The 27,195-nt window shown below is 40.6% G+C and overlaps 1 pseudogene; it reads left to right on the forward strand.

The window, feature by feature from the left end:
- Positions 1–2,176: 2,176 nt before the first annotated feature.
- Positions 2,177–2,623, forward strand: LOC123502166 (annotated as a pseudogene).
- The last annotated feature ends 24,572 nt before the right edge of the window (positions 2,624–27,195 follow it).

Raw genomic sequence — 27,195 nt, forward strand, 5'->3', positions numbered from 1 at the left:
TCTTGTTGATTAATATTTCAGCCAGCAAAAACCATCTGAGGCAGACAATCTATACATATATATTCACACATACAAAATACATTCACATTTCTTTCCAAACCTTTTACAACACCTTTTATTTTTCATATGTCGATAATCGAAAGAGTGTATATACCCTGGATTAGTATGTACATAAAGCTACAGACTCAATCAGATCTTTGTAGACACACTACCACATTTACACACCGACTCGCTAGCGGCGGCTAGCACCATGCTTTCACTCACACTCAGAATTATACACTTACTCTGACACACACACAAACACACACACACACACACACACACACACACACACACGGCCCGGTAGCTCAGTGGTTAGAGCGCTGGCTTCACAAGCCAGAGGACCGGGGTTCGATTCCCCGGCCGGGTGGAGATATTTGGGTGTGTCTCCTTTCACGTGTAGCCCCTGTTCACCTAGCAGTGAGTAGGTACGGGATGTAAATCGAGGAGTTGTGACCTCGTTGTCCCGGTGTGTGGTGTGTGCCTCGTCTCAGGCCTATCCGAAGATCGGAAATAATGAGCTCTGAGCTCGTTCCGTAGGGAAACGTCTGGCTGTCTCGTCAGAGACTGCAGCAGATCAAACAGTGAATTACACGCACACACACACACCAGGCTGGCTGCTCACCACGGCTTGTCATACACACCATCAACACCATGATATATTTCCACTACAAAAATTATTCCTACAAGATTTATTTTCATGTACGATTAGTCTTGTTCTCTGTTGCTTGTCGGGTTCTTATATTGATAGACTAACTACTTTTTATCTATTTTGTGCATTTTCTTCCGATTGATTTATTTCTATTACATTTTGATTGGTTATTAAGTAGTTTTTTTTTCAAATCAGAATGTGCATTATCTTCCTTTGCAACATTTTTTACACAAGAAAAAGTTACATCTTATTTGTCCCTACTTTTATTTCAGTGTTTGCTATATATTTTTTTTTTTTTAGTTTACTGAATACAAACCGACGAAAATATTTTATTTTGTGTTCTATGTACAATTTAAAAGAAATCACTCTAACATTTCTGTCTCTTTTGCCTCTCTTTCCTTTCTCATTCTCTTTCCAGATCACTGTGCGAGAATTGACAAACTAACACTTTCTTTTGTCGGTATCTTCGTGTCATTTCTGCAGTTTCCATTTGAACAAGCGAACATTTCTTTTCTTTTGTGCTTCCTATGCTGACTTTCATTTCCCGGTCCATGCATGAAAGTGAACGAAAGTGTCATGTTCTTTCAGTCATGCTTTTATTTTATGAACCAGCACTAAAAAATACAACAGATTCTTCTTTTTATCTATTTTTCCACGTGAACTCTCCAACACCTTTCATCTCAAATTCATCTCACACTAACATTCTTTTTCCAGCTACCAACATGCAAGTCAAGAAGAGCATCCCACGCTAAGTCCTCGCCTCAGTTCTCACGCGTGCACTACGTAAGCCCCGCAAGGTGACGCCGACTCCACGGGTTTCACTCTCAGATGGATTCCGACTGAGTGCAAGACGCTTCCTCAGCTGAGCCTTGATTTAAGTGATTACATTAAGTGCCTTCCCCTTGATCGCTCCGGGCTGGGGCTTCACACAATGGCTGGCTGAAGTAAGTGCGTCTTCTCAGCATTAACATTAAGACTCAGTGAGTTTGTCAGAGAGAGTGTAAAAACAGGGATTATATCTGATGCAGACTGATGGATGAAGAGATAGACGATGGTTATGTAAATAAGTAGATAGGTAAACTAATAGATGAATAGATAAATAGATAGTCTCTCTCTCTCTCTCTCTCTCTCTCTCTCTCTCTCTCTCTCACACACACACACACACACACACACACACACACCCGGTAGCTCAGTGGTTAGAGTGCTGGCTTCACAAGCCAGATAACCGGGGTTCGATTCCCCGGCCGGGTGGAGATATTTGGGTGTGTCTCCTTTCACGTGTAGCCCCTGTTCACCTAGCAGTGAGTAGGTACGGGATGTAAATCGAGGAGTTGTGACCTTGTTGTCCCGGTGTGATGTGTGTGCCTGGTCTCAGACCTATCCCAAGATCGGAAATAATGAGCTCTGAGCTCGTTCCGTAGGGTAACGTCTGGCTGTCTTGTCAGAGACTGCAGCAGATCAAACAGTGAATTACACACACACGCACACACTCTTCGCAAGTTGAACGACGCCGTTACTACCATGCCTCCCAAAGCATCAGGAAAGGCTGCCAAGAAGGCTGGCAAGGCTCAGAAAGCCATAGCCAAAGGGGACAAAAGAAGAAGAAGCGGAGGAGGAAGGAAAGCTACTCCATCTACTTCTACAAAGCGCTCAAGCAGGTCCACCCCGACACTGGCGTGTCCTCCAAGGCTATGTCAATCATGAACTCTTTCGTGAACGACATTTTCGAGCGCATCGCTGCCGAGGCATCCTGCCTGGCACACTACAACAAGCGCTCCACCATCACCAGCCGGGAGATCCAGACTGCCGTCCGTCTCCTTCTGCCCGGCAAACTGGCAAAGCACGCCGTCTCTGAGGGCACCAAGGCTGTCACCAAGTACACCTCCTCCAAGTAAACTAACTGTCAGTCAGCTAGAAGGGGGAAAAAAAAGAAAAAGAGCAACTGCCTTAGGGAGGCGGTGGCGTAGTGGATAAGGTGGTGAGCGTGGGATCGGGCAGACGTCCACGCGTAGGTTGGAATCCCACCACGTACAGCCTTGAACACTTTGCCATTTGTCGAGTGGTTTGAAGTTACCTACATGTCACCATGATACCCAGGTTCTAGGTGGTTACACCTATGATGAGCTTCGGAGGTGATATGGGCCCTAATATGGGTATCACTATAAATAAAATTGCCTGCGCCACTAATGGGCGGAAGCTGAACAGCGCTTCCCATACACTCTTCAAGTGTGCCTACAGGCGCTATAGGCCTTAACGTAAAAAAAAAAAAACACACACACACACACACACACACACACACACACACACACACACACACACACACACACACACACACACACACACACACACTGCCTTTCATATGAAGCCGCCAGTGCCTGCCTTCACTCCATCCCACGTCAATACCGCGCTGTGAAGAGGTCATCTGTACCTTTATGTGACGCCCAGTCCAGCCATCACACGCAGCTTCATTGCACACAACACGCGTCCACCGGAATTTATTGTCAATTAACCAACTCATCAAATTACCTATACACCTCATGCTTTATGTCTGCCGCTTGAGAGGAATACACTTGTTGAGTCAATGAGGTGTGTGTGTGTGTAGAGGGGGAAAGGGGTTGAATAAGTGTGTGTGAGTGTGTTTGCGACTCGTTTTTCGTTCTTTGTTAGGTCTTTTCATTTTTTTCAAAGATTAACCTGAAACAAACCTCACATACTCTCAGAATCACAACTACTTCTCACCAGCGCATAGAAAACGGGTTCCTCCATCACGTTATCTATCCCACCTCCCCTCGACACACACATATACACACACACACAGAGAGAGAGAGAGAGGTGAGGCGGTGGTAAGCGGGGAGCGGCAACAGTACTGGCGCCAATCGTCAAAAAGTGTCACGCTGGGATTGGCTTGATGCGTGTAACCGATTTGATGCCGTGATGGAAGGTTAGGGGGTTTATACCAGAGAGAGAGAAAGAGTGAAAGGGGGGGGCATCCAGTCATCCAATCAGCCACTCAGATAGCCACTCAGCTACCCGGATATAGAGCAAAAAGTAACAGGAGTAATAAAATGTCATGAGTGAAAAGAGAAATAAATGAATAATACATGAATGAAGGTAGAAATAAAAAACAAAAATAAGTAATATGAAAATCCGCGAAAAAAGATCAATAGAAAAGGAAAAAAAATAAATATGGCAAAGAAAAAAACTTTGGGTAAAACAAAAAAATTCAGTAAAACTGTAACACACACACACACACACACACACACACACACACACACACACGGACGAGACTACCTTCTCCGACATAGGCGAGGATCGGGTTACCCACCACGTAACATAATCCAGTGCCTAAAAACACTCAAACTATTTCAAAATCGTGGCTCAAGAGGCGGCAGAAGTGCGGTTCGTCCCATTAGGGCTATAGTGATAAACAGAGATAGACAAAGCCGGCAAGCTGAAGAAAGAGAACACACGTACTTAGAAATACCTCGCCTGTGGTTCAGCCTCCCCTCTCTCCTCCTGTCTAACGTGACCTCCCTAACGAACAAATTGGACGAGTTAATTGAGTCGGTGAGATCAACCCGTGTGGACATTGTGGCGATTACTGAGGCGCGGCAAATAGTGCCTGAGGAGTGCAAGATCCGAGACTTTCAACTCTTCCACCATCTCAGGTCAGAGCGAAGAGGAGGGGGAGTGGTGGTTTATCGCCGATCCATCTTCAGCCCCTCACTCCTCCCGGTGGTCGTCACCCCCATCTGGGGCTGGAGACCCTCCTCGAAATGCAGACTCCACGTGCCCCACAGCGCAAATACTCACTGAACACATAATAAGCACAGTAGATGCTCTCAGAACGAAGTATCCTGCTGCGAAGCTGGTGATATGCGGAGATTTTAATCGCCTAGATACAAGCGAAATACTACACCAGCTAACCCTAACACAAATAGTTGAATTTCCCACCCACCAACAAGCAAAACTCGACCTTATCATGACTCACCTAAGTCAGCATTACCAACCACTCATGGACCGAAGTACTGCAGGTGGAGGATGTCCACACCAAATGGCATAATTTTGTTACCACCACAAGTGAAGCCTTCAGCCGCTACTTCCCAGCAAAGAGAGTCACAGTGCACCCATTTGATACCCCGTGGATGACCCCCGCATCAAAAGACCCATGAGGCAGAGAAACTGGGTATTTCACTCTTGCCTAATCCAGTACAGGAAACTAAGGAACAAAGTAATACGGGAACTTAAGACCGCGAAGGCAAGTTATTACCCAAACAAAATTCACCAGCTCAAACTCACCAACAACAGACAGTGATATGATAAGATTAAGGCTTTGTGTGGTCTACAAAAGCAGTGCCATTATCTTCCCTGTACCTCACACCTCCCCACCGACACAGCCAGCGGCGGACAAGATAAATTCTCACTTTGCCACGATCTGTCAAACATTCCCACCCTCCACTCCTCCCTCTCCCTTCCTTCCTCTCCGTTCCCTCCCCTCCTCCCACCGTCCAGGTCATGGATGTTTACAAGAGGATTCTAAAGCTTAAACCTCGCTCAACCACTCCTACTGATCTGCCCATCAAGATTTACAAAGAATTTGCTCCAGAACTAGCCACTCCTCTCTGCTCAATAATAAATGCATCTCTCTCTCAGTACTCATGCCCAGTGGATTGGAAAACATCATTTGTCACGCCTATACCCAAGACTACCAGCCCGGAGTCACTCAGTGACCTCAGGCCAGTCGCTATCACACCCATCCCTAGCCTCATTTGTGAAGACTTTGTGTTTGACTGAGCGTACAACAAAATTAGTAACTTCTTAGACATACAGCAATTTGGCAACATCATAGCCACCTCCACCTCTCACTACCTAATCAGCTTCCTTGACTTCATTCACAGTCACCTGGAAAAACGAAACACCTCTTTGTTGTCGCCTTTGTGGACTTCAGCAAAGCTTTTGATCTGGTTGACCACACTGATGTTATCAACAAAGCCATCAGACTGGGTATCCACCCTCATCTGACAGCATGGCTCGCCGACTTCCTCACGGGAAGACGGCAAACTATCCGCTATCAGAATTACATATCCTCCGTCCAACAGCTGACATGTGGAGTTCCCCAGGGCACCAAGATGGGTCCACTGTGCTTCCTAATACTGATTAATGACGCTCTCACCAACACCACTCATCGCTGGAAGTACGTTGATGACTGCAAACGACAACAAAAACCCAGACTACTCAACACTTCAAGCAACACTGGAACAACTACAACAGTGGACGGAGGAAAACAAAATGCCAATGAACCACACCAAAACTGTGGTAATGCATGCCTGCATTTCCTCAGAGGCAGTCCCCCCTCCCCAGCTCACTCTAGGCCCTCATCCCCTCCAAGTGGTTCGGTCAGCCAAGCTGCTTGGGGTCACAGTGGACGACCAGCTGACATGGAGGCAGCATATCACTACCACAGTTAGAGCTGCGGCCTACAGACTTTACATGCTACGCAGATTGAAATCACTGGGCACAACAACAGAGGAATTAAAAGGGGTATACTTAACCTTTATTCCGCCAAGACTCATGTATGCCTCACCAGCGTGGTCCTCCTGTCTCACCGCCACTCAACGGCAACAGCTAGAGAATGTACAAAAAAGGGCATGCAGGATCATCCTCGGCCTTGCTTACACTAACTGCGACCACGCCCTGACCACTCTGAACCTTCCCAGACTGTCTAACAAACACCGAGAAGCCCTGTTGAAACTGGACAGAAGCATGCTACGTCACCCGAGGCTTCGCCACTTTCTCCCACCCCCGCCACCTCTCGCCCTGTCCACACCACACGTCACAACAACGTCCTCGTGCCCACGAGGGTCACTAGAACTGACTGCTATAAAAAACAGCACCATACCCACCATGGTACGAGCCATAAATCACTAGTCATAATCCCCCCTATCCGCCCAGTATTTTCAGTATGTATGTACTGCAACTCCTAATAAACCGTATACTATTATTATTATTATTATTATTATTATTATTATTATTATTATTATCATTATTATTATTATCATTATTATTATTATTGTTACACACACACACACACACACACACACACACACACACACACGGCCCGGTAGCTCAGTGGTTAAAGCTCTGGCTTCACAAGCCAGATGACCGGGGTTCGATTCCCCGGCCGGGTGGAGATATTTGGGTGTGTCTCCTTTCACGTGTAGCCCCTGTTCACCTAGCAGTGAGTAGGTACAGGATGTAAATCGAGGAGTTGTGACCTTGTTGTCCCGATGTGTGGTGTGTGCCTGGTCTCAGGCCTATCCGAAGATCGGAAACAATGAGCTCTGAGCTCGTTCCGTAGGGTAACGTCTGGTTGTCTCGTCAGACTCAGGCAGTGTTTCTCAACCTGTGCGCCGCGGGAATCACATAAGTGCGCCGCGAGTACTCGGACACGTCCTGTACCCGTCCATCAGAGGTGCAGTCAGCTAGCATTCCTGAGCTACCATAAAAGTAAGCAAGTAGTAATTAAAAGTTTAATTAATGTTTTTCTTATCTGAGTCGGAACGTTCAGGGTGAATTTTTTGCCAGTACTGCATCATTCTGTTTTCAACGTCACCCAGCAGACCCGAGACGCCAGGATTACCATTATAAGGCTTCGAATAAATAGTCATTAGTTACGGCCACGCCGACCAGATAGCGACCCACGACAACTATTTTTCATATCCTTCCAGGCTGTCCCTCCCCTGTTCCTCCCTCTCTCAAAACCTCCGGTTGCCACACTTGTTTCGAGATTTAAGCGTCTCATGCAAGTCATACAACTCACAGGTACTAATATAAAACTACGAAAACATGCTTTATCATTAGTTTGGTATTGAAAAAGTGAATCTGGTATTAAAAATTGAAGTATTTGGTATTAAGTCCCTGAGTAAACTTGCTTTCTGTTGAAGAGGAAATGAGAGTGTGTCTCAACTGTCCCTCCCAACATAGAGAGGATATGTAAATCCAGGCAGGCACAGGTGTCTCATTGATAAGGTATGTATTTTTGTAATAATAGTTTATTTATAGTACACACTGTTTCCTGCTGTTTATTTGTACCTATTATTTTATCAATAATATTGTGTAACTGAGATATTATGGTTAACACACCGTCCGTGAAGGAGTAAAAGGTTAATTAATTATGAAACTAAAGAGATGGTGCGTCGCCAAATCAAAAACATGTCTTTAGTGCGCTGCCAACCAACAAAGGTTGAGAAACACTGCGTCAGAGACTGCAGCAGATCAAACAGTGAATTACACACACACACACACACACACACACACACACACACACACACACACACACACACACACACACACACACACACACACACACAAATAAAAAATAAATAAATAAATAAAATGATAATAATAATAAATAAATAAATTAATTAATTAATAGATAAAAAAATAAATTGGTATGGAAAAGGGACACAAAGAACCACACTTTCCCTATAGATTAGTCCTAAGCTACTTTGATAGACTAACTATCCTCACCTAACTGATTTACTTCACCTCACCTTGCATAATCTAACTGAATTCATTTGCCAGTCTTATCTTGTGTGAAAGTGAATGAAAGCCAGCCTTGCCCTTTCTTGTTCTACTTCGTGAACTAAAGATTTTTTGTCATAACTTTTGACTGATGAAATTTTAAAGATATCGCTATTTAGTTTATGTCATCGACCATACCACGTTGGATGCTAGTAATATTGGCTTAGATTGATGTAAAGAGGCGAGACAGACAGACAGCCAGGCAAAAAAGATAGACAGAACATTCTCAGATCCTTATCATAGACTCTTTGTTCTCTCATAAGGACTATTTTCAAAAGCCGCTTTCTCAAGTATTGTTTTCCTGCTGATGACGTAGAATTTTCTTGAATTGTCACTGAGATATAGCAAACATATTTTGTAGTTCTAATATAGACACAATATGCTGATAACAGAAGTGAAGAAAAAAACCACCATGCGTCCAGCACTACAAGGTTGGCAAGATGGCGTGGCGTGACGTCCAGTATTGCAAGGTCGGCAGGATGGCGTGGTGTAGCGTCCAGCACTATAAGATTGGCAAGATGGCGTGGCGTGGCCTCCAGCACTGCAAGGTTGGCAGGATGGCGTGGTGTAGCGTCCAGCACTATAAGATTGGCAAGATGGCGTGGCGTGGCCTCCAGCACTGCAAGGTTGGCAGGATGGCGTGGTGTGGCGTCCAGCACTGCAAGATTGGCAAGATGGCGTGGCGTGGCGTCCAGCATTGCAAGGTTGGCAGGATGGCGTGGCGTGGCATCCACCACTGCAAGTCTTACAAGAGAGGGGAGGGTCGTTGCCCGCCTGGAACATTCATCTACCGAGTTCGTTGCCAACATGTCGCCGACATGCTACCAACTCGCCCCGAGACAAGTCTTACCGGTTATTTTTCTTTAAATGGTTACATGTTCACGATAAACACGACTCTGCAGACCGATTACAAGACAGTTGTCCACAGTCTCCGTGACAATCGCACAGACGGTCATCGACTGTCTGCAAGACTGAGTGAACTGGTTGGCCGACGGTCTTCCTTGCAGTCTTCCTGACAGTCTTAACCGCAGCCTGGTTGGTGGATGGTTAGCATCTTATGAAAAAGCCAACTAGTCACTAGTCAGTACCGCACCAACATCACCACAATGTACTGCCCGATAGGAACGTTCTTCACTTGACGAAGCCTGTCATCACGAGAGTCCATCATCAGTCTTTGGCGGTTGACTGTGCTGGCAGGATACTATCAATAGTTGAGAATGGCCCCATTAGTCTTCATAACTGTCTTAATACAGCCTAAGACTATCTAAACAACTGTTTACGACCTGCTTCAGGTCTTCACCGAAATTGACCGTTTATCCATACCTTTTCGATTTCTGGAGGTAAAAGCCTGTGTATGTGAAACAATTTTTCTTGTATCCACCCTACCAGACTCTGCTCACCACTCAGACGTCCGCTCGTCACCTCGCAATCATTTCTAAACCTCTTTCAGGCAACGCGCGAGCCTCTCACATCAACCGAGACTCGTGTACGTGAGAGTCGTGGCTTGTCGCGGCCCAAATCAGCGCAGTGTACAGCCAGAGGTCTCAGTAATGTAGATAGTTTGAGGCAGACACGCCCCGGTAGCCTTGTTTCTGCCTGAGAGGAGCGGCAGGTGGGCGTGGGGAGAACATGTGGTAAGGAACAGAGTCAAAAATAAAAAGCAAACAGGAAACTCGAACAGGGGCAACTGGCAAGGGATAGACCGCGAGTGTTGGTCTTGCGTGGGGCGCGTGGAGAGGAAAAGCTGAAAAGTAAAAAAGGGAAACACAGGAAGCTGATCACGCAACACTGGCTGCACACAACACACATACACATGCACACAAAAACGGTCTACGATAACCACCCCAAACTTCCTGGAGGCGCTGGAAAGTTACCGGAAGAAGAGATGGCAGTCTCCTTACGACAAGGCTGGTCCTGGACGAGCTCGAGGCTGTTTGCTATTTGCTTATCTGGAGTTTGTTTATCTACTTTTTGTCCACTGGTTGTTTGATTTTCTGGTGTTTGCCTCTGTGATTTTTTATTCATTTGTTCATTGTTTAGTCATCTGTTTTTTTTTTTTTTTTTTTTTGTCCATTGACTGTTTAGTTATTTAATAATTGCCTCTTTGCTTTTTTCTGTTGATTATTTCCTGTTTGTTTCTCGTCTTGATTTTACTGAGCATTGTCTTTTTCTCGCTTTGTTTCTTTTGCATTGAGTCTTTATGTGATCTTTCTAGTCTTTCTTTTCTCATTACTACGTGTTGCTTGCCGTGTTGTTTGTCTTGAGTAGTGTCTTTACCTGCTGTTTGCCGTTTGTCTTCCTCTTTCTTTATCTTCCATGCAGTGTTGTCGTTGAGTGTGTGCTTCCTTGTGTTTGTTCAGTGCCGTGTCTCTAATGCAGTGTTGTCGTTGAGTGTGTGCTTCCTTGTGTTTGTTCAGTGTCGCGTCTTTAATTAATGCAGCGTTGTTGTTGAGTGCGTGCATCTTCGTGTTTATTCAATGTCGTGTCTTTAATGCAGTGTTGTTCTTGAACGTGTCTTTGTTTGCTCTACCTAATGTTGTTGAACATGTGTCGCTTGTTAGTTAAGCGCCATGTCAATACTAGTCGTTTGTCATTTTGTTTATCACCAAATAGTGTTGATACGTCGTCAATCATGTGTTCAATGGGCTGGAAATTAACTTCACTTCTTGTTGTAATAATAATAACAACAATAAAATAATAATAATAATAATAATAATAATAATAATAATAATAATAATAATAATAATAATAATAATAATAATGATAATAATAAAAATAATAATAATAATGATAAAAATAATTAAGATACTAATACTAATACTAATAATAGTAATGATAATAATAATAATAATAATAATAATAATGATAATAATAATAATAATAATAATAATAATAATAATAATTATTATATAATTATTATTATTATTATTATTATTACACACACATTATCACACATCATCATCATTATTATTATTATCATTATCATTATAATAATAATAATAATGAAATAATGACAATAATAATAATAATAATAATAATAATAATAATAATAATAATAATAATAATAATAATAATAATAATAAAAACAATAATAATAATAATAATAATAATAATAATAATAATAATAATAATAATAATAATAATAATAATAATAATAATAATAATAATAATAATAATAATAATAATAATAATAATAATAATAATAATAATCGGCATCACTACTCATTACAGAACAATTTTTTGTATTTATTTATTGGAATTAAAAACAAATATTACAAACACAAGAAATCAGACAGACGAAACACACACAAAAGAAAAAATGTTGCCAGATGCCATCAGAACCTACACGTGGCAGTCCCTTTAGTGACGCGTACACACTCACACTTATATAGCCCGAAGATATTAGGTATATACCAAAACACAGACACATACCGCACAAAAATAGGCACATACAAAAATTCAGACACACAAGAAATCACACACACACACACACACACACACACACACACACACACACACACACACACACACACACACACACATACTTACAATAAGACATATACACTAAAAGAAGCCAAACACACATACTCATAATAACAAAATACACAGCAAGATACCAAACACTACAGACCAAAATCAGACACACATAGTTACAATAAGACATTTACACTGTAAGAAACTGAACATATAACACACACACACACACACACACACACACACACACACACACACAATCATCCCCAGTGGCAGATCGGTGTTCTTATGTGGTATTAGCGTTGCCACAGCTGAAGGACACAATCCGATTTCCTGTTTTCGTCCTGACAATGTTATACTACATATACATTTATGCATAGCGAGCCGAGATCTGCGCAGACTGGCTGAGGGCGCTGGCTGGGCAGGGCGGGGCTGTCTGGAGGCTAAAGAGGATCCGTCTACACAATGGTCTCGCCATGCACAACAGAGCAAGGAAACTAGACCACCGTCACCACCAAACCACTACCACCATGGGCCACTGTCCTTTGTTATCGTGTAGTGAAGTCTGTGTGTGTGTGTGTGTGTGTGTGTGTGTGTGTGTGTGTGTGTGTGTGTGTGTGTGTGTTTTGATAAATGTTGGCGTTACGTCCCTATCATTTGGATAATTCTTACTCTCTTTAAGGAAACTGGCAATCCAGTGGCCCTTTTTTTATATTGTCTATTGCCCTTGGCCAGTTTCCCTTCATGCATATAAAGAAAGAGGGACACAAGCAAAAGGCAACAAATTTTACATCAAAAAGGCTCACTGGGACGCCAGCCCCCAAAAGAAGACCCAAAAAGAGTTAACGAAAGCTAGAGAATTGTCTCCTTTTTCAAGAATCCAAATCCTAGGAAAGGGAAAATACAGGAGCAGGTAGGGATTCTCAGGCCTTACCAGTAAAAGGAAATGAAAGATAGTGTAATAATAGGGATGTGTGTGTGTGTGTGTGTGTGTGTGTGTGTGTGTGTGTGTGTGTGTGTGTGTGTGTGTGTGTGTGATCAGTATGTCTAGAGTACGAGCAAAATGTTGGACACTGCTAGTTATTGGAATCATGCCGTGTGCCGTGTGCTGTGTGTTGTGTGGTGCGGTCAATGAAATATCAAACTCTCTATGAAGTGTTCCCACCCTGAGCGTCACGAGGCATCAATTCACACGCGTTGTTTCGTTTCACTAACACATCTGAATTACCGCTTGTGGGTCAGACATATATATGAGTCGCTGCTTCGTTAGTTACTGAGTTAATAATTGAGAAGGAGAAACAGGAGTGACCAGAACAGTTAGGAAACATAACAAATATTAATATCAAGCATATATGTGTGTGTATTGTATATATGTGTGTGTTTTGTCTGAGAGATAATATTTTTCTGTGCTATCACTATTGTTCAATAGATTTTTTCAATTTATTCATGCATTTCTTATGCCAGGTAGAAGTTTCCCGGTAGTGGAAATGGTGAACACTCTTCAGCTTACAACTCAACTTCTATGCAACGAGTTACTGGCTGGAACAACCATCTCGTAGTACTTGTAAGGCCGCCGCACAATAGCACTAGTGACAGGAAAGCAGTCAGGAAAGTTAGCGCGAGCACGAAGCTGTATCTTAAAGTCGTATAGCAAGCGAGTGAAATATTCTCTGGCGAGATAAGAGAAACGACGATCATACAGAGAAAATGTACGAGAGTGAAGTCGCTGCCATAAGACGTGCGAAGCTGGCATGGCCCAAGCACTGCGTTATGAGGCAAAAGAGGGATAAAAGTCGGCTATTGTAAAGCTGAAGGTATCTTGTCTCCTCTTCTGTTTTCTCCTCAGTCTAAGTCACAGAGAATGGAAAAACATAATACAGTAGCGTTCAAGAATAGTCAGGATGCAAAAGAGGCTCGTGTTTTTAATGAATCGAGGTGATCATCTTACCTCATTTCAGCAGACGCTACTGAATATGCTGGTGATAGGAATGCATAAAAGAAGAAGACACGATAAAGTGGCAAGACGGCATCAAAAAGACTCAAGAGAAAAGACAGAGTAGCGATATAAGATCAACTCGTGTTTTGAATGAATAGAAGTAATAAATATCTCGACATATTTCAACAGTTCCTTGTGGATGTGCGAGTGATAGGAAGGTGAAGAAGAGGAAGTCTTAGAGTAATGTGGAAGGAGAGAGAGAGAGAGAGAGAGAGAGAGAGAGAGAGAGAGAGAGAGAGAAAGAGAGACGGGGAAGCGGCCAAAACATTTCTGCGGCATCGTGCACCGAGGTTTCTTTTCTCAAGTTTCGTAAGGAGACAGGCTATTTTTGTTGCGTTATAGCTCTTCTATTTGTCTCCTTGGTGGGGCGAGGGAAGTTTCGGAAATGACGTGTGTTGTTCCTTTCTCCTCTCTCACTCTCTCTCTCTTCCTTCCCTCTTTCCTTGCCTTCTTCCTTCCTTCCTTCCTGAAATTATGTGTGTTCACCTTCTCTTTCTCTCTTTTTTCCTTCCTTTCTTCCTTCATTTATCCTTCACAATCCATAGGAACATAGAAGAAGACCAAACAGCAACAGACATTTTGGTTTTCTTTCTTCCGTCTGTTAGGTTATGAATTGTACATGATCATTTTCATGCTTCCTCACATACAGCCATGAGAACGGGGATGATGTCAGCCAGATCCCTATAAGTTCACATTCTTTTTTTTTTTTCTTTTGCATGCACTTCCAACAGGGGACAATGCTGGGGTCAACATCCGCTCTCACAAGCTCAGTGTGGGAATCTCTAGTTGTTAGATTATGTATATATATTTATAACTAAGTATAATAACATAGACATACATCTAATATTAACTTATATTTTACTTCTTACATTTACAATTAATTAATACTTTAACTGATGAAATCAATGCATTAGTAGATGTTCTTAAATGTACGGGTCGGTCACCGAGTCATTGAGTTACTGCTGGCGAAGGTCGACAAGAAAAGCTGCCGGAGGAGACGGAATCTGACGATCGCACGAGCTGGCCGCGACGCTCCTGTCGACTGCCAGGGAGCTCTGAACTTGTGTGTGTGTAGACTGTCTTAGTGTAGTGTAGTGTAATTGTATACTAATATAGTGATAACACAAACTGTGCTTATGTTAACACCCCTGGGAAAGCAGCTTGAGAGGCAGTGAACGGTTGTTACTTGAATCTCACTGACCGCTCATCTACACACGTAACGTCAACCATAACACGTCTCTTTCTCTCTCCTCCCATCCCTTTCTTCAAATCATCTTCCCTTTTCTTCTGTCTTCCCTTTCCCATCATCCATTTTTTCCTCTCTCTATTGCTCACTCCATTCTTCATATATTTATCTGCCCTTTTCCTTACCCTTCTTTCCTACTCTTCCTTCTCATGACTTCCTTTTTCTCTCCCTTCCTCCTTTACACCCTTCAATCTCATTATTTCTTCCTCTTTTCTTTTCATATCCTCCTACATCCTTCCCTTCCTACCCCTATCTTCCTTACCACATACTTTCTTCCTTCATTCTGCATATCCTTCCCTTCATATCGTTCCTATCTTTTTCTTCCTACCTTCCTATCCTTTCCTATCCGCCTCTTCTCTCTCTCTCTCTCTCTCTCTCTCTCTCTCTCTCTCTCTCTCTCTCTCTCTCTCTCTCTCTCTCTCTCTCTCTCTCTCTCTCTCTCTCTCTCTCTCTCTCTCTCTCTCTCTCTCTCTCTCTCTCTCTCTCTCTCTCTCTCTTCCTACCAACACCACACCCATCCTCCCACCGGGGCGTCCTTTGAGTACCAAGAACACACTAAGAGTTTCAGGTTGGTCTCATCACCGTCCCTAATGGTCCAGCCAGGCCCGGGTCTAGCGCTTCCCCTCAGGCTGGCCCTTTGTCGCTCGCCAGGCACTGAGACACGCACTCGCTTAATTAAAGGAAGACGCCAGATTTCTTAGAAGACTTAAGTTCGGTGTCGTGTTATGAGTAAAATATTAGAGCGTCGTGAAGTGAGGCGTCTTTTTGTAGAGAGTTTTAACGTGAAGGCTGCAGACGTGACTTCCCTTCGTGTGTGTGTGTGTGTGTGTGTGTGTGTGTGTGTGTGTGTGTGTGTGTGTGTGTGTGTGTGTGTCCCTGCATGCTTGCCTGCGTGTGTAAGGTAAATAGGTTGAAATTAGCTGATCCTGTTTGGAAATTTGTTACAGAAAGCGAGCGAAATACCCGTGAAAGAATGGAGAAGAGACGAAAGGTCATCTTCAAAAGCTATAATAAAGTATTTACTGACAACTTTTCTACTCCTCTGCAAATTTCCAGCCAAACTTAGAATTCTTTGACATTTTTTTTGTGTAAATTCCTTTTAAAAAAAACCACACACTTACATACTTCTCTACAAATTTTCTCTTTTTCTCATTTACCAAGCTGCAAATTTCTTATTCAAACAAGGACTTCAAAATATTTCCTGAGTAAAACCTGTAAGTCGCCTGTTTTTCTTTTTTTTAGCTTACTTTTCTTTTTTTTATGTATATAATTATTCCATATCTCTCCATCATTGCAAATTACCGTTTGAACATTTTTTTTCCATAATCACACAAATTCCTAGACACTAAATTTCGTACTAGAGTCTGTTAAAAACTCTTGCAGCCCTGGAAACAATTGATTAAAACTCGTATTCGTGAGAACCCAAAGCCGCCGTGGTACAGTGGAACCATGCGTGCTTTGGGATACGAGTGGTCTCCAAGCGCACCGGTTCGAATCCTGTCCACGGTCCGAGTGTAGGGTGGGCTTCCTCACTCGGGGCAACGGTTTCCTAGCGGGTGGGCTTTGAGATAGGGTACCCAAAAAGTATCCCCTTTAGCCCATAAATTCCCGTGAAAAGCCCACATGGTATAAATTAAAAAATAAATAAAAAAGTGTGCGTTGAGTTTTGTGCGTTGCTGCAGCTCTGCCCACGACTGTACCAAGAGACAGCCGGGTCCAGATCGCCTCTTGGGACCTGACACCGGAACTAATTTGACCAAATATTAGAATTCTCTTGTATTTAGCTTTTTATTCTTCTTTTTTAAGGGGGTGACGTCAAATTACGATGTTTTTCACATTTTTTTGCCAACACTTAATGATCAGTTGCTGGTTTTTTTTTTTTTTTCGTTTTTTGGGGGCTGGGTAACCTGCAAATTATCATATTATTTTTTTTGTTTTTTTCTAGGAAGAGAACGAAAAATTATTCGTTTTTTACTCATTTTCAGTAAGGGGGGGAAGGAGAAGGGGGCTCTATATAGGTGAGGGAGGGGACGGGGAGGGAAAAAAGGTCAACTACCAATTACCTTTATCAATCTTTTTTTCTTTTATCTGTAGAGGGATGTAGGTCAAAAAAAGCAAGAAAGAAAAAAAAGCATTTTCTCACCCTTCCCATTCTTTTCCTTTATATCCTGGAGAATGGAAGGGTACATAATCAAAACTTCTTCTACGCTGCCTTACGCCCCAAGCCACCAACCATCACGCTAAAGACAAATGAATACATCCCACACACCACTGGACCATTACTGAAACAACGTACGCGCCACCACACTGACCTCCTCCATTCTTCCCATACTGGAGGCGTGATGAGAACTGTGCGGACAAAGGAACGCAGTAATGAGAGAAAGAGAGAGAGAGAGAGAGAGAGAGAGAGAGAGAGAGAGAGAGAGAGAGAGAGAGAATAACAAGAAACTGTAATAAGAATAAGAGAATTACAAAAAAATTATAATAAGAATAAAGAAGTAGAGATAACAATAAAGAGAGAGAGAAAGAGAGAGAGAGAGAGAGAGAGAGAGAGAGAGTGTGTGTGTGTGTGTGTGTGTGTGTGTGTACGAGGGTGTGCTATACAAAAAGAACAACATTCCGGACAAAACAATACTACTACAATATTCCTTTCAGTATGTTATGATTACACAAACCTATTACCTTTCTCTATCCCGTGTAATTAACTTCCTCCAGGCGGGTTTCTTTTTTTTTTCTGTATTATTGTTGGTACTCTCTTTTAGTAGTAGTAGTAGTAGTAGTAGTAGTAGTAGTAGTAGTAGTAGTAGTAGTAGTAGTAGTAGTAGTAGTAGTAGTAGTAGTAGTAGTAGTAGTAGTAGTAGTAGTAGTAGTAGTAGTAGTAGTAGTAGTAGTAGTATATTTTCTTTTACCACAATGCAACTTTCAGGTTAAAAAGTTAGCGTTGAAACTAAGAACTTTTTTCGTTATTTTATTGTTTTCTTCATTTTTTTTTTTTTTTTTTTATACGGGTGTTCTTGATTTTTTTTTTTTTTCTTGTTTTTCTTGATCTTGTTCTTGTTTTCCCTTTAACCACAGAGCAATGATGAAATTAAATGAATCATATACAGTGGAACGAGATTTTTTCCTGTATTTCATATTCTTCATACTTTCATATTGTTATTGTTGTTGTTGTTACTGTTGCTGTTCTTGTTCTTGTTGTTGTTGCTGCTGCTGGTGGTGTTGTTCTTGTTGATGTTATTGTCATGTTGTCGTTTTGTTTCGTTTTTCTTTCCTTCACTACAATGTTGAAATTGAAAAATTAGAGCGGTGAGAATATTTTTGGCACAGTTCTTATTCTTCATGTTTTTTTTATTCTCATGGTGAATTTGTTGTCGTCGTTGTTGTTGTTGTTGTTGTTGTTGTTGTTGTTGTTGTTGTTGTTGTTGTTGTTGTTGTTGTTGTTGTTGTTGCTGATGTTAAAACTCCTATCGCCTATTCTTTTTGTTTTGTCTCTCCCTGGATGCAAATATTTCTTCCATCTCTCTCTCTCTCTCTCTCTCTCTCTCTCTCTCTCTCTCTCTCTCTCTCTCTCTCTCTCTCTCTCTCTCTCTCTCTCTCTCTCTCTCTCTCTCTCTCTCTCTACACAAATCAATGACCGTTTTTCCCCGTGATATTCATAATTTTTTCCCGTAGAGTGCAATGTTAAAATGAAAGAAAGCAGAGGGAAGCTGACTAATCCTGACCCGATTCCCTGAGCTTGTAGTGTTTTCATCTATTGCAGTGAGTGACAGTACCAATTGCCGCTGCCTTCCACTCAAACATTCTGCCAACTAGAGGCGATAAATCTTTTTGGGGGGTGATGGTGCAAAAAACAAATAAATAAAGTTAAAACTGGCAGTGTATCCAGACTGTAGTGTGTACCGTGTTGAATTTCAGACAGACTTACTTGCTATTATTGTTATTATTTCTTGGTTGATATGTTTCGTTTAATTCCTGTGTGTGTGTGTGTGTGTGTGTGTGTGTGTGTGTGTGTGTGTGTGTGTGTGTGTGTGTGTGTGTGTGTGTGTGTGTGTGTGTGTGTGTGTGTGTGTGTGTGTCCATATTTTTTTTATCATTCTCATATATCAGTTTTGTTTTCCCTTCTTCCTTTTAGCTTTTTTTCCTCTCTATTTCCGTCAGTTACATTCATTATATGTTAATTCTATCTTTATTTTTCTTTCACTTATTTCCTCTTTTGCTTCATTTCTGTTTCCCGGTTTTCCATTTTGTCTTTTTCTCTTCTATTATTTTGCATCATTTTGTCTCCATCATATTTCCTCGTCTTTTTCTGGTTCTGCTATTTTTTTTTTATTCTTTTTTTATTTCTCGTTTGCTTCCTTGTTTTATTTCTTTTCGTTCTTGTTTTATCTTTATTTCTTGCTTCATTCTCAGTTTTTTCCTTTATTTTTGTCATATATCCTTCACTTATTTCATTCTCTTCCTTGATTCTATTCTTCTTTCTTTGTTCTCGCTTTTTATTTTTCATATTTTTTTTTTACTTTTATTTTATCTCCATCTTTTCTTTAAATTTCGTATTTTAATTCCTTGTTTTGTCGTTTATTTTCATCCTTTATTTTCATTTGGCCTATTTTTTTTTTTTTTTTTTTTTTTTTGTTTGTTTGTTTCGGTGATGGATTTATTCTTTTTTTTTTTTTTTTTTTTGCTTATTATTTTCATGCTCATTTGTTATAGTCCGCGATTTTAATGTGATTTTTTCTTTTTTTTATTTTCATATTTGAATTATGTGCTTTGCTTTTTTTTTTTTTTTTTTTTTTTGCTTTTCTTATTGTTTGTTTTTATCTTCTGTTCCATATTTCATCATTCTCTTTTCAGTCTCATTCTCGATTTGCAATTTTTTTTTTTTTTTTCTGTTCGATTCCCATATTTGCTAGTGATCTAATTCCGTCAATAGTTTTCGCATTTTCTTTTTTTTTTCTATTGTTGTGCTTCATTTGCATATTAAGTGACTATGTATATTTTTTCCTCATTCCCACCAATAAAAAATTTGAATGCATCGTATTTTTTTTTTTTTCGGTTATGAAACAAATTAGTAACGCTGTGACTGTCAAAAGGGACACAAATGAACAGAGAGAAAGAACAAACGCCTCATCTCGTCACTATTACATTATTACAGTTCTCCTTTTTCAACTTAGTATTTTCTTTTCTTCTTTTTTCCCGAACTCGTTTTTTATTCTTAATCTTTTTAGTACCACGACGCGTTCTCATATTTATTCTGGTTACTATTTGGTGATTTTATACAGCTTCAGAAACATACGTTGGGATTAGAAAAGTAAAGAACTCTGGCCATTAATCTTCTGACCTCCAGAGAACCTTCCTAATGCAAATAAAATCGTCTAATCTTACCAAAAAAATCAAGGTAAAAATGCGTCTGGGTATTGAAGAGGTTAATCTCAGAATGGTTAGTAAATAAAAACAAAAAGACGACAAACAACAGTAAAAGAGTTAAAAATTCTGCCAGTTTCCCTCACTCGCTGATGTAAAATTAAGTGTCACTAGCACTAGAGGGTCGAGAGTTCCTGCAGCTCACGCCTTGCTTCCCTCACACATACGAGACAGAAAGAAGGATGGAAGAAAAAGCATAATTGTAAGGGACGTTAACTTCATAATGAAATAAACATATGAATAGGAATTTTCTGACACCGACTGTTTAATTCTCAGCAAAATATAACGTCTTTTTTTTCAGATCATGATAGACACAGTGAAAGGACCGGCAGTGAAATTATGAACTGAAGGAATCTCTAACCTAAACTCACACTCAGATGAAAACAGGAATGCTATCCTAACATCACCTAAACTAGTACAAATAATACGAAAAAATAACACCTTTGCAGTTATAGTTCCCTCCTGGCAGTGCACCCTCAAATGGAAACAGTAACGCTATCTCAACACCATCTAAATAATACAAATATGGAAAAAAAAAACACCTTTGTAGTCACAGTTTTCTCCGGGCAGTGCAGAATGAGGAAAGCAGGAACGCTATGAATAAACATCCTTGGCGCAGGTCCTGGAGACTCCCGTGAGGCAGCGGCGGCCGTCCTGAAGACCCCGCTTCCGATACTAAGTAAACGCAAGGCCCGCGGCGATGAGGCAATGAGGTGAGCTGGCTGCCGGCGAGAGGGAAGGGAGAGGCAGGGAATCTGCACTTGTTTGCCTTGCAGCACTCCGTGGGCCTGCTTGCTTCATTAGTCCATGCACGGGGAGGGAAGGACGGATGGGAGGGAGGGCAGTGAGGAGGGAAGGGAGGGAAGGAAGCTGCCTGGATCCTGCCTCCAGCTCTTAACTTATCCTTTGACTCCTAATGACTATAACACGTTGCTTCATTTCAGTAACTCCACGTAATTCTAAATATGCGAAAAAATTAAACTTGAATTAATACATTATGAAAAGGAAAAGATTATTTTTTCTTCCCACACTTCAATTACATAACGTTATTGCATTTTTAACTTCATTGGGATAATCTTAGCGAGCCAAAAAAATAATAAAGCAACGTAACCCTTTCAATGCTTATGTTTATTACTTTCTCATTACTTTTTTGTTACTTTTTATGGGGCGAATGGTTGTATGGCTTAGATTTTTACTATTTTTCCCCTTTTCTAGCTATTTTGAGATTAGCAACGAAACGGCATTTCGCATTCTCTTTGTTTTTGAGTAATTGCCGTGCAAAATTAATATAAGTAATAAAGTAAGTTGAGCAATAAGCAATTTTTTAGTAAATGGAAACGATTTTACTAAGCAAGAAAACAAAATAAATCGGATATTAGTAACTCAAGACGACATTACTAGCAAGAAATTAAACCTGCAGACACTTAGAGAAGCGAATAGGACAGAATTATAGGAATAAAAGCAAAAATAAACCTAATTTGAATAAAACTTGACGAATTTAATATCTCAGGAATCTAAACTACAGCTACTAGAAGATTTAAACTACCCAACCACGCACTTTGCTACCAGTGTCTTTCAAAACCATCCTTAACTTCCACATTTTTTTTTACCTAGAGAAAAAAAAAAAAAAGAGTAATATTAAGAGTGTTTGGAGATGAGAGAGAGGGGCAAAACACCGCACCACTATACAGCCAGAGGGAAGAAAATACTGATAGGGCATCCTTATCAGACTTTTGTTGTGTCTGGTGAGGAAGTGAACTGAATGACACCACCTCCAGTACTTGCTGCCCTTGCACACACACACACACACACACACACACACACACACACACACACACACACACACACACACACACACACACACAGTGCTCTTGTATCTCATTATCAAGTAAAGGGAAAAAATAGAGGCCACAATATATAATACTACTACACATTGCAATACAAAAACAGGAGTGAATACTTATCAATACTTAAAAGGTCAGGCGTGAAAACTTAAATAGGAGAGTCACAGATGTTGAGAGAGAGAGAGAGAGAGAGAGAGAGAGAGAGAGGGGGGGGGGGCCTTCATAGGATGGGCTGCGCTGGAGGAAAGTACAACACGTAAAAGTAAGAAAACTTTGCTCAGGTCGCTAACAAAGACGCAATGAAAAACAAAGCCTTAATAGACAAACTTTCCTTCTTTCCACGTGTTTTTTCTGTGAGTTTCCAGATCGTACAAGGAAAAGGAAGGGCGCTGCGTCGTCTCAGGAACCACACAGGACTTCTTCACCCTGTGTTCTTATTAATTTGAGCTTGTAAAAGGTGGTCATTAGCTTTATCTTTTCTTCTCCGAAGGGCATAGTGAATGTTTCAAAAAGGAAGGAAAGAAAGGGTACAGTGTTAGATTCTCTCTCTCTCTCTCTCTCTCTCTCTCTCTCTCTCTCTCTCTCTCTCTCTCTCTCTCTCTCTCTCTCTCTCTCTCTCTCTTGTTTTTTTAGTAATGCTCTCTTCTTCAAAAATATATTGAGAGAATGGGAAAAAAGAAAAAGAAAGAAAGGATGAATGAAAGAAATAATAAAAATAAAAAGATAGAAATAAAAGAAAGAAAAAAGAAAGAAAGAAAGAAAGAAAGAAAAAGGAAAGAAAGAAACAGTATTTTCTCGGCTTGCCAGGGCTGATATTTTCTGCTTCAAAAATTATTCAATGGAACTAAAAAAGAAAAAAAGAAAAAGAACGGAAGGAAGAAAAAAAGGAAAAGTATTCTTATTCTTTCATTGTCTTAGCAAATTTTTTCTTCCAAAATAGAAAGAACAAGAAGAAATAGAAGATGAAATAAAGAGAAAAATAGAGAAGGAAATAGATAACTGGTATTTTTTCACCTTAGCAAACGTTTCCTCCTCCCAAAAATTCAAGAGACTTCGGAATTATAACATTATTTTCTTGGTATTTTTTTTTTCAGCAAACACTGTCTTGTCAAAAGCATAGAAAAGGAAATGTCACACAAAAGGACAAGAGGCAATTACCTTCCCATTTTCCAATTAATTCTTGATCTAACATTCAAAGGACAACTATTCGAACTCATAGCAGCAAAGAAGGAAAGAGGCAATTCCTTTCCCATTTTCTTTTCAATTATAGATCTCAGAATTAATGACTAATTTTCACATATTCTTATGAGTAAATGTTTTCAGAAAACGTTACAGAGAAGTGACACGAGATTATTATTTTCTTATACTTTTCCTTCAATTCTAGGTGTAAGAATTGAGGAATAACTATTTCATCTCACATCACCAAGCATTCTCTTCTTCCGAAACATGCAAAGAAAACTTATTGATTGGAGGAAGCTTAAGAAATTACTTATTTTCATACATTCTCTTTATATTTGCGGATAAATTGTAAATGGTGTTCTTTTCTTCACTTTCCTTGAATTACCTTGTCTTTATTCAAATATGCTCGAAGGAAAAACAGAGATACAATTAATTAAGGTAGAGGTGTCTAATTCTACTGTTCATTTTGAAAATAGAAAAAGGAAAATAGAAGATATAAATAGCGTATGTGCAACAAAAGAAGAAAAGGAAAATTAATAATCTATGACAAAATCAAAAGGCTAAAAATGAAACAGGAAAGCAAAAGCAATACGTAAATAGAATCAAATAAAAAGAAATCGCGGAGTATACAAAAAAAAAAAAAGAGAAACGAGAAGAAATTAATTAGTATCAATAAAAAAAATGTGCATAAAAAGAAAAGGAAAAAACAGTAAGAGTAAAGAAAAACGCAGCAATCGTCAAAAAAAAAGTGAGATAAAATAATGAAAATAACGTACGTAAAAAAATGGAAAAAGAACAGGTTGCACTTGTCACCGCCGCGGATCCTCTTGGTCTTCACTCGAACTCTTCACTAATTCATTGTCACACACACAATATCCACACTTAATTCAATCATCTGCAGCCCATCAAAGCAGAGTAAATACTGATATAATTGCATTGGAGGAGTGAGTAAAGGTGGCATTCAATCAGCTCATTACGACCAAATATCACTCAAAACTTAATCAAATCTAACTCTATCTAGAATAAAGCTCAGTTAATGCTGTGCTGATGGAAGACTTAATATAAACCAGTAAATTGATTCATGGTGCGTCATATGAATTCTCATTCGATTTATACAGATGTCAAATTTACAGGACTTTATATCATTTTACTACTCAGAACGATAATAGTAGTAATTGAAAGTCCAGTTATCCGAAATTCACAAGTTTTCATATTTTTTACTGGTTAAATTGTGGAACTCCTTATAGCTTCTGTATTTCCTCCTCCCTGTGACTTGGACTTGTTCAATGGATAGGTTTCAAGACTTCTGTGGGTCTTTCTGTACGTTATCATTTCTTAGATAGATTCTCTCTTGCACAGAAAAAAACTAACCTACTGCACTCACCTCCTGTCTTTAGTGTTCATAATTCCAAATCCTCTGATCTGTTCGAGATGCATGAATTGTTAGGTTTTGTAGGAGAGTGGCAGCTGAGCAAAGGACTTATGACTAATGGAAAACACATGATACTTGGAAAAGGAGTGACATATTAACATTATCATCTCTATCATATGTTTTTCCTGTCCTTCTCTTCCCAAGTACGTATATCATCCCTTCTACTTCTCCTCTCCGTTTCATCTCATCTCTATTCATGTACATCCTTCTTTTCCCTTAACAGGCTTTTGACTGTTACATTGCATATTAGCCCTTATATTCTAAGATATTCCTTCTCTTTTCTCCTTCCCTTCGTCCTTCTATCCTCTACTTCTTCTCTTTTTTTTCATTTCTCTGTCTTAATGTTTAATTTTCCTTCAAGAGACTCTAGACCAGGGGTTCTCAATCTTTTTATCGTTAAGAACCCCCTGAGTTATAACACCATCTACCGAACCCCCCAGTATTATCACATGGAACACGGAATTCAATATGCAATAGTACTGCAAAGGATTTTACTAGATCAGCCACTTAAGTACCCCTGGAAATCTTCTTATGAACCCCCCTGGGGTTTCGCGCTGTCAGGATGGCCACTGTCCATGAGCTAACATCATTAGGTCTCTATGACGCTGAAGACGTCAATGCAGAACGGTTTGGTTGGCAATAGATTATCAGACTTTGATTTCTAAATTATGAAAATAAACTCATTTACGGGGCTTCATATGTTCATGGTGTCTTGTAGTCTACTTACTAACCTAGAAGGAAAGAAAATATACTAACTTCAAGTTATCAATTGAGGAAGAAGTAATTTTTGTCCCAGGAATAGAGCTAGATGGTATATATTAAAAAAAAAAAACACAATCCATAGTTATAACGTAACTCTACTATTATAGCGTTTTTTGTCGTAGATACATGTTTGAAAGTACTTTACCTATCTTGATATCTCCTTATGTGACAGAAGAATATCCAAAAATATACGATATGCAGTTGACCATCTTTTCTGTGAAATATTACGATATCTGTTGAATCTGGCAACTTCAACGGGAGTTTGGGTCCTCTCCTAGTGTTTCCTTATATTTGAAACATTGATATTTACACGTCATTGTGATCAGGAAATAAAGGAAACTAAGTTTGCTTTTTTCTAAGAGCATAAAATAGAAAAATTATGTCTACAGGTGGCAGTTTATGTATAAGACAAGCAAACCTGTGTGCACTCATCCACTCTATCCAGAAGCTTAACTAATTTTCAAAAGTTCCCCAATAGTTACACAACTACCATTGGTCTACTGTTTCTATCCAGTTATCTACAAACACGTACACATTCACGGCAGCAACATGCAAAGTACACTAAATACTCCGGAGCAAAGCTGCCTCACCTTGTTTCATTAATCAGCTAACTCTTGCACACTTTCAGACCAAAGCTATTTTTCATTTACCATCGACGATTTTATATTCGAATCAAAATTTAAACGACGATTGAGAACTTTCGGCCTAAAGTTGTTGAGGGCCGTGACGGCCTTGGGCGCCGCACGGGGGAAGGAGGTGGCTGTTGGGTCCGGCCTGGGGCCCAAGGCAGGGAACTGGCTGCAGGTCCTTCTTTTCCTTGGTGGCCTCAAGCTTCACTACTAGTCGTCCACTTGCAGCGCCTCACACTAGGCAGGGGTCGCCATAAGCAAGAGATCAATGTCTACCACTCACCAGATGGTGCAGTGAGGGTCCCTAAAGGGGTGATAAGGGCTCCTTGCATAGGGTCTGGTGGTGAGTGGTGTGTACGGGTCCCTTCTTATAATGAAACTGGGCTGAACAACTCGCCATGAACGAGAGCACGCTGTGCGCCATGAGCCAGGCACTGACAGAACCAGTGGTCCTTTACGTTAGGTTAGGTTAGGTTAGGTTAGGTAAAAAGGACTCACTTCATGACAGTGTTTGGGGAGTGGTGTGTGGCGGGTCATTGCTCATGGCGACCCGTGTGAGGCATTGTAAGGTTGCATTGTCACTGCTCTCATAACCACGGGACTGGGGTTTCGGGGTGAAAAGTTTCGTCCCAGTACCTGTGTAGGTAATAATACTTTGAATAGTTTCACCATCGCCATCGCAGCACCGTTAGCCTCGATAAACGGATCGTTATCCTCGACAAACACATCTTTACTGTGGACACAAGAATCGCATCCTGTCGTGGAATCCCGTTGTTAACGTGGACTTATTTTCTTTTGCGGCTTCAAGCTCACTGGTTGTCGTCAACTTGCAGCGCCTCACACTAGGCAAGGAGTCGCCTTAAGCAGTCTGCCATGTCTACCGTCCACCAGATAATGCAGTGAGGGGCCTTTAAGGGGTGATAAGGGCTCCTTGCAT

The sequence above is a fragment of the Portunus trituberculatus genome, chromosome 10 (genome assembly GCF_017591435.1).
Source record: "Portunus trituberculatus isolate SZX2019 chromosome 10, ASM1759143v1, whole genome shotgun sequence".
Taxonomy (NCBI): domain Eukaryota; kingdom Metazoa; phylum Arthropoda; class Malacostraca; order Decapoda; family Portunidae; genus Portunus; species Portunus trituberculatus.